Source organism: Alosa alosa, chromosome 10, assembly GCF_017589495.1.
Source record: "Alosa alosa isolate M-15738 ecotype Scorff River chromosome 10, AALO_Geno_1.1, whole genome shotgun sequence".
NCBI lineage: Eukaryota > Metazoa > Chordata > Actinopteri > Clupeiformes > Clupeidae > Alosa > Alosa alosa.
In genome coordinates, this window is record NC_063198.1 from 33060332 (window position 1) to 33073387 (window position 13056).

Here is a 13056-nt window from a genome sequence, read left to right on the forward strand (position 1 = left end):
CAGATCTTCCAACAATTCAAATCTTGCAGCATTCCTCCTTTGTCCAGGTAACACCATGCTTCAGTCCTTGCACTCCAGCCATTCTTGACATTCATTCATTCATTCACAAAACATTCTTGATCATTGTATCAGCCAAAGTATGAGCTGAACAGCCATGGTGTCCCACAGACGGTGGGCCCATTTCCGTAAGGGGGAGGGGTTCCACTCATTCGGAGCTTCCTAACAGCGACCTCTTTGAACAAGGCTGCATCTAAATTATCTAGAAGTGGACAGGAGGCAGACTAAATCTAGACTCCTCCGACGGAGAAGCCGACAAAAAAGAGTGAATCCCCAGAACATGGCACAGAAAGCAGAAATGAGCCATGGTGCACAGAGTGCATTCCACGTTCCAGTCATTTGTCTTATCTTTACACCATCAAAATCAGGGGGGGTCATGCAGTCCCCACTACCAGAAATTGGATGTGCAATTTGGCGGGGGTCAGCCAATGGCCGAGCCCCTGGGCAAACAACCTTCTTGATCATTGTATCACTCCTGCCAGGTAAGTATGAGTTGGAACAGACCAAGTTGGCGCAGGGGTTCCTGGCCACTGGCAACACGCAGACGGTGGGCCCACCTCCAAGATTCCGTAAAGGGGGAGGGGCCTCCCTGAAAGACATCATTACTCGGAGCTTCCATAACAGCGACCTCTCCTGGTGAAGTGCCAAGTCAAGTCAAGTCAAGTCAAGTCAAGTTTATTTATATAGCACATTTCATACACAGAGGTCATTCAATGTGCTTTACATAAACAAAACCAAACGATAATAACAAATAAAAGCATAGAAGGGCAATATAGTCAAAGAATAGTTAAAAGGTAAAGATCATAATAAAAAGAAAACATAAAACACAAGGTAAAATCATTTAAAAATAAAGAATAATTAGTAAGCAAAAACAAAGGCAAATGTAGTAAAAAAAAGTAATAAAAGACAAAGTAGAATAATTATCGAGGCAGATTCAGAATTTGTAACTCGGCACCGTTAGCAGAAAGCGTCTGAGAACAGTTTGGTCTTAAGTCTAGATTTAAAACTGGCTACAGTTGGGGCCTTTTTAATGTCATCCGAAAGTTGGTTCCACAGCTGAGCCGCATAGCAGCTAAAAGCTGCTTCACCATGTTTAGTTCTAACTGTAGGTTTTACTAGCAGGTTTTCACCTGGGACCTGAGAGGGCGAGAAGGTGTGTACTGCTGAAGCATGTCTGACAAGTATTTAGGTCCTGCTCCATTTACTGATTTATAAACAAGCAATAGTGCTTTAAAGTCAATTCTGTGACTTACTGGAAGCCAGTGCAAGGACTTAAGAATTGGAGTAATGTGGTCAGTTCTTTTAGTTTTTGTTAGAGTCCTAGCTGCTGCATTTTTGTATCACCTGAAGCTGTTTAATAGTCTTTTTAGGAAGGCCTGTGAACAGTCCATTGCAGTAATCAACCCTGCTGGAGATAAATGCATGAATGAGTTTTTTCTAAGTCATGTTTTGACATCAGCCCTCTGAGTTTGACAATATTTTTGAGGTGGTAAAAGCTGATTTAGTTATCGCTTTCATGTGGCTGTTGAAATTTAGATCACTGTCAATTAATACACCAAGGTTTTTAACAGTATCCTTTGCCTTCAACCCTTTTTGTGTCAAGGAGAGTGGCAACCCTAAGTCTTTCCTCATTTTACCAAATATAATTACTTCAGTTTTTTCTTTGTTCAGCTGAAGAAAATTTTGGGACATCCAGGTGTTGATTTGTTCTATACACTGACACATAGATTCAAAGAGGACCATAGTTGTTTGGTGATAGAGCTAAGTAAATTTGTGTGTCATCTGCATAGCTATGATATGAAATCAAATTATTTTGAATGATTTGTCCAAGTGGGAACATATAGAGGTTGAATAATAGTGGCCCCAAGATCGACCCTGGGGAACACCACAGGTCAAGGGCGTTGGTGTTGAGGTACAGTTTCGATGGCAACAAAAAGCTCCTTTCTTGTAGATATGATTTTAGCCAGCTGATAACTATGCCTGTAAATCCAACCCAGTGTTCTAGTCTGTGTAGTAAAATATTGTGATCAACAGTGTCAAATGCTGCACTAAGGTCCAGTAGCACTAGGACTGATGTTTTACCTGAATCTGTGTTGAGGCGTATGTCATTGGAAACTTTAATGAGAGCTGTTTCAGTGCTGTGATTTGCCCGAAAACCAGACTGAAAGTAATCAAAATACCCATTTGATGTTAGGAAGGTGGTTAATTGATTAAAGACTACTTTTTCAATAATTTTGCCAATAAAAGGTAGATTGGATATGGGCCTGTAATTGTTTAGCATGGAGGCATCCAGGTTATTCTTCTTGAGAAGTGGCTTTACAACAGCTGTTTTCAGTGACTTAGGAAAAGTGCCAGACAGCAATGATACATTTACAATTTGAAGGACATCCGCAGAAAAAAAAAAAAAAACAGTTTTGAAGAAATTGGTAGGCAGAGTGTCTAAGACACATGTGGAAGGGCTGATCTAAATTATCCCGGCTAGATAGTGGACAGGAGGCACGCACTAAATCTAGACTCCTCCGGCCGGAGAAGCCGAGCAAAAGAGTGAGCGTCTGACAGAACATGGCACAGAAAGCAAAGAAATGAGCCATGGTGTCCCACAGAGTGCATTGTCCACGTTCCACTAGTAAGCTCTGTCTTTTCTTTACACCATCAAAATCAGGGGAGAGCTTGACAGCGCAGTCCCCACTACCAGAAATTGTGCAGTCGAGATTCCCACATTTGAGGAATTCGCGGGGTCAGCGCGACCCGGATGTGCAATGGCGAGCCTCGCCCTGGGCAAACAACCTTCTTGATCATTGTATCACCCCTGCCAGGTAAGTATGAGTTGGAACAGACCAAGTTGGCGCAGGGGTTCCTGGCCACTGGCAACACGCAGACGGTGGGCCCACCTCCAAGATTCCGTAAAGGGGGAGGGGCCTCCCTGAAAGACATCATTACTCGGAGCTTCCATAACAGCGACCTCTCCTGGTGAAGTGCCAAGTCAAGTCAAGTCAAGTCAAGTCAAGTCAAGTTTATTTATATAGCACATTTCATACACAGAGGTCATTCAATGTGCTTTACATAAACAAAACCAAACGATAATAACAAATAAAAGCATAGAAGGGCAATATAGTCAAAGAATAGTTAAAAGGTAAAGATCATAATAAAAAGAAAACATAAAACACAAGGTAAAATCATTTAAAAATAAAGAATAATTAGTAAGCAAAAACAAAGGCAAATGTAGTAAAAAAAGTAATAAAAGACAAAGTAGAATAATTATCGAGGCAGATTCAGAATTTGTAACTCGGCACCGTTAGCAGAAAGCGTCTGAGAACAGTTTGGTCTTAAGTCTAGATTTAAAACTGGCTACAGTTGGGGCCTTTTTAATGTCATCCGAAAGTTGGTTCCACAGCTGAGCCGCATAGCAGCTAAAAGCTGCTTCACCATGTTTAGTTCTAACTGTAGGTTTTACTAGCAGGTTTTCACCTGGGACCTGAGAGGGCGAGAAGGTGTGTACTGCTGAAGCATGTCTGACAAGTATTTAGGTCCTGCTCCATTTACTGATTTATAAACAAGCAATAGTGTTTAAAGTCAATTCTGTGACTTACTGGAAGCCAGTGCAAGGACTTAAGAATTGGAGTAATGTGGTCAGTTCTTTTAGTTTTTGTTAGAGTCCTAGCTGCTGCATTTTGTATCACCTGAAGCTGTTTAATAGTCTTTTTAGGAAGGCCTGTGAACAGTCCATTGCAGTAATCAACCCTGCTGGAGATAAATGCATGAATGAGTTTTTCTAAGTCATGTTTTGACATCAGCCCTCTGAGTTTGACAATATTTTTGAGGTGGTAAAAGCTGATTTAGTTATAAGCTTTCATGTGGCTGTTGAAATTTAGATCACTGTCAATTAATACACCAAGGTTTTTAACAGTATCCTTTGCCTTCAACCCTTTTGTGTCAAGGAGAGTGGCAACCCTAAGTCTTTCCTCATTTTTACCAAATATAATTACTTCAGTTTTTTCTTTGTTCAGCTGAAGAAAATTTTGGGACATCAGGTGTTGATTTGTTCTATACACTGACACATAGATTCAAGAGGACCATAGTTGTTTGGTGATAGAGCTAAGTAAATTTGTGTGTCATCTGCATAGCTATGATATGAAATCAAATTATTTTGAATGATTTGTCCAAGTGGGAGCATATAGAGGTTGAATAATAGTGGCCCCAAGATCGACCCTGGGGAACACCACAGGTCAAGGGCGTTGGTGTTGAGGTACAGTTTCGATGGCAACAAAAAGCTCCTTTCTTGTAGATATGATTTTAGCCAGCTGATAACTATGCCTGTAAATCCAACCCAGTGTTCTAGTCTGTGTAGTAAAATATTGTGATCAACAGTGTCAAATGCTGCACTAAGGTCCAGTAGCACTAGGACTGATGTTTTACCTGAATCTGTGTTGGTATGTCATTGGAAACTTTAATGAGAGCTGTTTCAGTGCTGTGATTTGCCCGAAAACCAGACTGAAAGTAATCAAAATACCCATTTGATGTTAGGAAGGTGGTTAATTGATTAAAGACTACTTTTTCAATAATTTTGCCAATAAAAGGTAGATTGGATATGGGCCTGTAATTGTTTAGCATGGAGGCATCAGGTTATTCTTCTTGAGAAGTGGCTTTACAACAGCTGTTTTCAGTGACTTAGGAAAAGTGCCAGACAGCAATGATACATTTACAATTTGAAGGACATCCGCGCTATGAGGTGAAAAACAGTTTTGAAGAAATTGGTAGGCAGAGTGTCTAAGACACATGTGGAAGGGCTGATCTAAATTATCCCGGCTAGATAGTGGACAGGAGGCACGCACTAAATCTAGACTCCTCCGGCCGGAGAAGCCGAGCAAAAGAGTGAGCGTCTGGCAGAACATGGCACAGAAAGCAAAGAAATGAGCCATGGTGTCCCACAGAGTGCATTGTCCACGTTCCACTAGTAAGCTCTGTCTTTTCTTTACACCATCAAAATCAGGGGAGGCCTTGACGCATGATCCCCACTACCAGAAATTGTGCAGTCGAGATTCCCACATTTGAGGAATCGCGCGGGGGTCAGCACGACCCGGATGTGCAATGGCGAGCCTGCGCCCTGGGCAAACAACCTTCTTGATCATTGTATCACCCCTGCCAGGTAAGTATGAGTTGGAACAGACCAAGTTGGCGCAGGGGTTCCTGGCCACTGGCAACACATGAGGCGGTGGGCCCACCTCCAAGATTCCGTAAGGGGGAGGGGCCTCCCTGAAAGACATCATTACTTTCGGAGCTTCCATAACAGCGACCTCTCCTGAGTGAAGTGTCAAGTCAAGTCAAGTCAAGTCAAGTCAAGTCAAGTCAAGTTTATTTATATAGCACATTTCATACACAGAGGTCATTCAATGTGCTTTACATAAACAAAACCAAACGATAATAACAAATAAAAGCATAGAAGGGCAATATAGTCAAAGAATAGTTAAAAGGTAAAGATCATAATAAAAAGAAAACATAAAACACAAGGTAAAATCATTTAAAAATAAAGAATAATTAGTAAGCAAAAACAAAGGCAAATGTAGTAAAAAAAGTAATAAAAGACAAAGTAGAATAATTATCGAGGCAGATTCAGAATTTGTAACTCGGCACCGTTAGCAGAAAGCGTCTGAGAACAGTTTGGTCTTAAGTCTAGATTTAAAACTGGCTACAGTTGGGGCCTTTTTAATGTCATCCGAAAGTTGGTTCCACAGCTGAGCATCATAGCAGCTAAAAGCTGCTTCACCATGTTTAGTTCTAACTGTAGGTTTTACTAGCAGGTTTTTCACCTGGGACCTGAGAGGACGAGAAGGTGTGTACTGCTGAAGCATGTCTGACAAGTATTTAGGTCCTGCTCCATTTACTGATTTATAAACAAGCAATAGTGCTTTAAAGTCAATTCTGTGACTTACTGGAAGCCAGTGCAAGGACTTAAGAATTGGAGTAATGTGGTCAGTTCTTTTAGTTTTTGTTAGAGTCCTAGCTGCTGCATTTTTTATCACCTCACCTGAATCAATTTTGACATCTTCATTTCAAAAGGCTATATCTTAAAAGTGATAAGAGATAAAGACTTTCTGTTTAATATTAAGGATGACCCAAAGTGTATGTAGAGATTAAATGTTTATATCTAATTTGCATATTATGACGTCATATGGTGGTGGCCATCTTGGATTATAGAATTTTCATGAAAAGTTGCATGTTTGAATGATAAAATGCACCACTTCTTTCCCCCCAAAATGTCCCTCACCTTCTGTATGCTATATTGCACAATACTGAATGCTCAGGTAAATAGTAAGTAGTGAACAAACTGTGTAAATCATTACTAATAAATGGCAGAAACAAAGCAAATGCATGTAGCGGTAGACTGGCCTTTTGCTGTAGAGATTTTCCATTTACTACATACAGTAGGCACTCTGATTCCATGTATGGGGCACATATATATTATTCAGATGACACACATTTTTGTTGTTTTGTTGATGTTTTTTGTTTTTTTCTTAGCTGACAAAGACACACACATCACAAGGACATGAACACACAAAAGGAACACATAGTGTACTGTATGTCCTAAATGATCAGGGAAGTAGATAGCAAATCAACAGTGTAAATCATTACTAAATGGCTGACTTTTTTTTTTTTTTTTTATGTAGCAGGCCTTTTGCTGTAGAGATAATGACTCCCTATCCCTATCCATACAGGGCGGCATTCCCATCATCTTGTGATAGACTATGCATGACCTAATGTGTGTGTGTGTGTGTGTGTGTTACCACCTCCACCATGCGAGCAACATGGCCAGATCTGCCCCAGCGGCGCCAGTGGAGAGAATTTGCGCCAGCTCGGACTAGGCCTACTGTCATTCTCATTGCGACTCCCCACACTGCCACAACGTTCCCCTAACTGTCCTATGAGCACTTCGACCTCGCCTAACATACCCAGTGGCATTAGACAAAGGCTCCACCACGTTACTGTCGCCCGCGATTGTGGAGAGGCACGCGTTCAGAAGACAGAAGCTAAGCTATGGATATTAGGCTACCTCCAGCCTCGTTAAGCCACACCACTAACACCCCTGCTAACTTCCCGATGAACACTCGAACCCGTGAAACATTATTCCCACCAGTGACATTGGGCAAGCGATTCAACGTTTGTGCTTGGTGTAAGCTAAACTATGGAGTAAACTCTCACTTTGTCCAGCTGCATCATTGCAAGGCAGGGGACGCATCTGAAGCCTCACTAAGCGAATCACCGTCATTTTCTGAAGGCAGATATTCCCCTTCAGAATCAGGGTCCTTGAATAGAAGACCCAACACTTCATTTCAGGTAAACTTTTTGATGCCATTAGGCGATAATCTAATGCAAATACTACGCTGGCGTTGACAATATCGGCTCTGACAAAGTGGCTCACTGCGCACACTAGCTCCGGTATTTCATGCACTGATTCAATGCGCTGTAGCTAGAAATTTAATAGTCTTTTTTAGGAAGGCCCTAGAGGGTTAATAGTCAGTCCAGTTGCAGTAATCAACCCTGCTGGAGATAAATGCATGAATGAGTTTTTCTAAGTCATGTTTTGACATCAGCCCTCTGAGTTTGACAATATTTTTGAGGTGGTAAAAGCTGATTTAGTTATCGCTTTCATGTGGCTGTTGAAATTTAGATCACTGTCAATTAATACACCAAGGTTTTTAACAGTATCCTTTGCCTTCAACCCTTTTGTGTCAAGGAGAGTGGCAACCCTAAGTCTTTCCTCATTTTTACCAAATATAATTACTTCAGTTTTTCTTTGTTCAGCTGAAGAAAATTTTGGGACATCAGGTGTTGATTTGTTCTATACACTGACACATAGATTCAAAGAGGACCATAGTTGTTTGGTGATAGAGCTAAGTAAATTTGTGTGTCATCTGCATAGCTATGATATGAAATCAAATTATTTTGAATGATTTGTCCAAGTGGGAACATATAGAGGTTGAATAATAGTGGCCCCAAGATCGACCCCTGGGGAACACCACAGGTCAAGGGCGTTGGTGTTGAGGTACAGTTTCGATGGCAACAAAAAGCTCCTTTCTTGTAGATATGATTTTAGCCAGCTGATAACTATGCCTGTAAATCCAACCCAGTGTTCTAGTCTGTGTAGTAAAATATTGTGATCAACAGTGTCAAATGCTGCACTAAGGTCCAGTAGCACTAGGACTGATGTTTTACCTGAATCTGTGTTGGTATGTCATTGGAAACTTTAATGAGAGCTGTTTCAGTGCTGTGATTTGCCCGAAAACCAGACTGAAAGTAATCAAAATACCCATTTGATGTTAGGAAGGTGGTTAATTGATTAAAGACTACTTTTTCAATAATTTTGCCAATAAAAGGTAGATTGGATATGGGCCTGTAATTGTTTAGCATGGAGGCATCAGGTTATTCTTCTTGAGAAGTGGCTTTACAACAGCTGTTTTCAGTGACTTAGGAAAAGTGCCAGACAGCAATGATACATTTACAATTTGAAGGACATCCGCTATGAGGTGAAAAACAGTTTTGAAGAAATTGGTAGGCAGAGTGTCTAAGACACATGTGGAAGGGCTGATCTAAATTATCCCGGCTAGATAGTGGACAGGAGGCGCACTAAATCTAGACTCCTCCGGCCGGAGAAGCCGAGCAAAAGAGTGAGCGTCTGACAGAACATGGCACAGAAAGCAAAGAAATGAGCCATGGTGTCCCACAGAGTGCATTGTCCACGTTCCACTAGTAAGCTCTGTCTTTTCTTTACACCATCAAAATCAGGGGGAGGCCTTGAGCGCATGATCCCCACTACCAGAAATTGTGCAGTCGAGATTCCCACATTTGAGGAATTAGCGGGTCAGCGACCCGGATGTGCAATGGCGAGCCTGCGCCCTGGGCAAACAACCTTCTTGATCATTGTATCACCCCTGCCAGGTAAGTATGAGTTGGAACAGACCAAGTTGGCGCAGGGGTTCCTGGCCACTGGCAACAGCATGAGCGGTGGGCCCACCTCCAAGATTCCGTAAAGGGGGAGGGGCCTCCCTGAAAGACATCATTACTCGGAGCTTCCATAACAGCGACCTCTCCTGGTGAAGTGCCAAGTCAAGTCAAGTCAAGTCAAGTCAAGTCAAGTTTATTTATATAGCACATTTCATACACAGAGGTCATTCAATGTGCTTTACATAAACAAAACCAAACGATAATAACAAATAAAAGCATAGAAGGGCAATATAGTCAAAGAATAGTTAAAAGGTAAAGATCATAATAAAAAGAAAACATAAAACACAAGGTAAAATCATTTAAAAATAAAGAATAATTAGTAAGCAAAAACAAAGGCAATTGTAGTAAAAAAGTAATAAAAGACAAAGTAGAATAATTATCGAGGCAGATTCAGAATTTGTAACTCGGCACCGTTAGCAGAAAGCGTCTGAGAACAGTTTGGTCTTAAGTCTAGATTTAAAACTGGCTACAGTTGGGGCCTTTTAATGTCATCGAAAGTTGGTTCCACAGCTGAGCCGCATAGCAGCTAAAAGCTGCTTCACCATGTTTAGTTCTAACTGTAGGTTTTACTAGCAGGTTTTCACCTGGGACCTGAGAGGGGCGAGAAGGTGTGTACTGCTGAAGCATGTCTGACAAGTATTTAGGTCCTGCTCCATTTACTGATTTATAAACAAGCAATAGTGCTTTAAAGTCAATTCTGTGACTTACTGGAAGCCAGTGCAAGGACTTAGAATTGGAGTAATGTGGTCAGTTCTTTTAGTTTTTGTTAGAGTCCTAGCTGCTGCATTTTTGTATCACCTGAAGCTGTTTAATAGTCTTTTTAGGAAGGCCTGTGAACAGTCCATTGCAGTAATCAACCCTGCTGGAGATAAATGCATGAATGAGTTTTTCTAAGTCATGTTTTGACATCAGCCCTCTGAGTTTGACAATATTTTTGAGGTGGTAAAAGCTGATTTAGTTATAAGCTTTCATGTGGCTGTTGAAATTTAGATCACTGTCAATTAATACACCAAGGTTTTTAACAGTATCCTTTGCCTTCAACCCTTTTTGTGTCAAGGAGAGTGGCAACCCTAAGTCTTTCCTCATTTTACCAAATATAATTACTTCAGTTTTTTCTTTGTTCAGCTGAAGAAAATTTTGGGACATCAGGTGTTGATTTGTTCTATACACTGACACATAGATTCAAAGAGGACCATAGTTGTTTGGTGATAGAGCTAAGTAAATTTGTGTGTCATCTGCATAGCTATGATATGAAATCAAATTATTTTGAATGATTTGTCCAAGTGGGAGCATATAGAGGTTGAATAATAGTGGCCCCAAGATCGACCCCTGGGGAACACCACAGGTCAAGGGCGTTGGTGTTGAGGTACAGTTTCGATGGCAACAAAGCTCCTTTCTTGTAGATATGATTTTAGCCAGCTGATAACTATGCCTGTAAATCCAACCCAGTGTTCTAGTCTGTGTAGTAAAATATTGTGATCAACAGTGTCAAATGCTGCACTAAGGTCCAGTAGCACTAGGACTGATGTTTTACCTGAATCTGTGTTGGCATTATGTCATTGGAAACTTTAATGAGAGCTGTTTCAGTGCTGTGATTTGCCCGAAAACCAGACTGAAAGTAATCAAAATACCCATTTGATGTTAGGAAGGTGGTTAATTGATTAAAGACTACTTTTTCAATAATTTTGCCAATAAAAGGTAGATTGGATATGGGCCTGTAATTGTTTAGCATGGAGGCATCAGGTTATTCTTCTTGAGAAGTGGCTTTACAACAGCTGTTTTCAGTGACTTAGGAAAAGTGCCAGACAGCAATGATACATTTACAATTTGAAGGACATCCGCCGCTATGAGGTGAAAAACAGTTTTGAAGAAATTGGTAGGCAGAGTGTCTAAGACACATGTGGAAGGGCTGATCTAAATTATCCCGGCTAGATAGTGGACAGGAGGCACGCACTAAATCTAGACTCCTCCGGCCGGAGAAGCCGAAAAGCAAAAGAGTGAGCGTCTGACAGAACATGGCACAGAAAGCAAAGAAATGAGCCATGGTGTCCCACAGAGTGCATTGTCCACGTTCCACTAGTAAGCTCTGTCTTTTCTTTACACCATCAAAATCAGGGGGGAGGCTTGAGCGCATGATCCCCACTACCAGAAATTGTGCAGTCGAGATTCCCACATTTGAGGAATTCGCGGGGGTCAACTGCGACCCGGATGTGCAATGGCGAGCCTGCGCCCTGGGCAAACAACCTTCTTGATCATTGTATCACCCCTGCCAGGTAAGTATGAGTTGGAACAGACCAAGTTGGCGCAGGGGTTCCTGGCCACTGGCAACCTGCATGAGCGGTGGGCCCACCTCCAAGATTCCGTAAAGGGGGAGGGGCCTCCCTGAAAGACATCATTACTCGGAGCTTCCATAACAGCGACCTCTCCTGGTGAAGTGCCAAGTCAAGTCAAGTCAAGTCAAGTCAAGTTTATTTATATAGTCAAGTCAAGTCAAGTCAAGTTTATTTATATAGCACATTTCATACACAGAGGTCATTCAATGTGCTTTACATAAACAAAACCAAACGATAATAACAAATAAAAGCATAGAAGGGCAATATAGTCAAAGAATAGTTAAAAGGTAAAGATCATAATAAAAAGAAAACATAAAACACAAGGTAAAATCATTTAAAAATAAAGAATAATTAGTAAGCAAAAAAAACAAAAGGCAAATGTAGTAAAAAAAGTAATAAAAAGACAAAGTAGAATAATTATCGAGGGCAGATTCAGAATTTGTAACTTCGGCACCGTTAGCAGAAAGCGTCTGAGAACAGTTTGGTCTTAAGTCTAGATTTAAAACTGGCTACAGTTGGGGCCTTTTAATGTCATCGAAAGTTGGTTCCACAGCTGAGCATAGCAGCTAAAAGCTGCTTCACCATGTTTAGTTCTAACTGTAGGTTTTACTAGCAGGTTTTCACCTGGGACCTGAGAGGGCGCGAAGGTGTGTACTGCTGAAGCATGTCTGACAAGTATTTAGGTCCTGCTCCATTTACTGATTTATAAACAAGCAATAGTGCTTTAAAGTCAATTCTGTGACTTACTGGAAGCCAGTGCAAGGACTTAAGAATTGGAGTAATGTGGTCAGTTCTTTTTAGTTTTTGTTAGAGTCCTAGCTGCTGCATTTTTGTATCACCTGAAGCTGTTTAATAGTCTTTTTAGGAAGGCCTGTGAACAGTCCATTGCAGTAATCAACCCTGCTGGAGATAAATGCATGAATGAGTTTTTTCTAAGTCATGTTTTGACATCAGCCCTCTGAGTTTGACAATATTTTTGAGGTGGTAAAAGCTGATTTAGTTATAAGCTTTCATGTGGCTGTTGAAATTTAGATCACTGTCAATTAATACACCAAGGTTTTTAACAGTATCCTTTGCCTTCAACCCTTTTGTGTCAAGGAGAGTGGCAACCCTAAGTCTTTCCTCATTTTTTACCAAATATAATTACTTCAGTTTTTCTTTGTTCAGCTGAAGAAAATTTTGGGACATCAGGTGTTGATTTGTTCTATACACTGACACATAGATTCAAAGAGGACCATAGTTGTTTGGTGATAGAGCTAAGTAAATTTGTGTGTCATCTGCATAGCTATGATATGAAATCAAATTATTTTTGAATGATTTGTCCAAGTGGGAGCATATAGAGGTTGAATAATAGTGGCCCCAAGATCGACCCCTGGGGAACACCACAGGTCAAGGGCGTTGGTGTTGAGGGTACAGTTTCGATGGCAACAACAAAGCTCCTTTCTTGTAGATATGATTTTAGCCAGCTGATAACTATGCCTGTAAATCCAACCCAGTGTTCTAGTCTGTGTAGTAAAATATTGTGATCAACAGGGTCCAGTAGCACTAGGACTGATGTTTTACCTGAATCTGTGTTGAGGCATATGTCATTGGAAACTTTAATGAGAGCTGTTTCAGTGCTGTGATTTGCCGAAAACCAGACTGAAAGTAATCAAAATACCCATTT

At 40.9% G+C, this 13056-nt stretch overlaps 4 non-coding genes and 1 pseudogene across 4 annotated transcripts; all 5 read right to left on the bottom strand.

Moving 5' to 3' along the window:
* Window positions 1-424: 424 nt before the first annotated feature.
* Window positions 425-547, bottom strand: LOC125302729 (annotated as a pseudogene).
* A 2169-nt stretch (window positions 548-2716) lies between these two features.
* LOC125302719 lies at window positions 2717-2881 on the bottom strand. The gene has a single exon (XR_007194955.1). It is a non-coding gene; the product is annotated as a U1 spliceosomal RNA (small nuclear RNA).
* A 2164-nt stretch (window positions 2882-5045) lies between these two features.
* Window positions 5046-5211, bottom strand: LOC125302726. Its single transcript, XR_007194961.1, has one exon. It is a non-coding gene; the product is annotated as a U1 spliceosomal RNA (small nuclear RNA).
* Window positions 5212-8837: 3626 nt separating this feature from the next.
* On the bottom strand, window positions 8838-8999 carry LOC125302728. The gene has a single exon (XR_007194963.1). It is a non-coding gene; the product is annotated as a U1 spliceosomal RNA (small nuclear RNA).
* A 2171-nt stretch (window positions 9000-11170) lies between these two features.
* On the bottom strand, window positions 11171-11338 carry LOC125302722. Its single transcript, XR_007194958.1, has one exon. It is a non-coding gene; the product is annotated as a U1 spliceosomal RNA (small nuclear RNA).
* Window positions 11339-13056: the final 1718 nt, after the last annotated feature.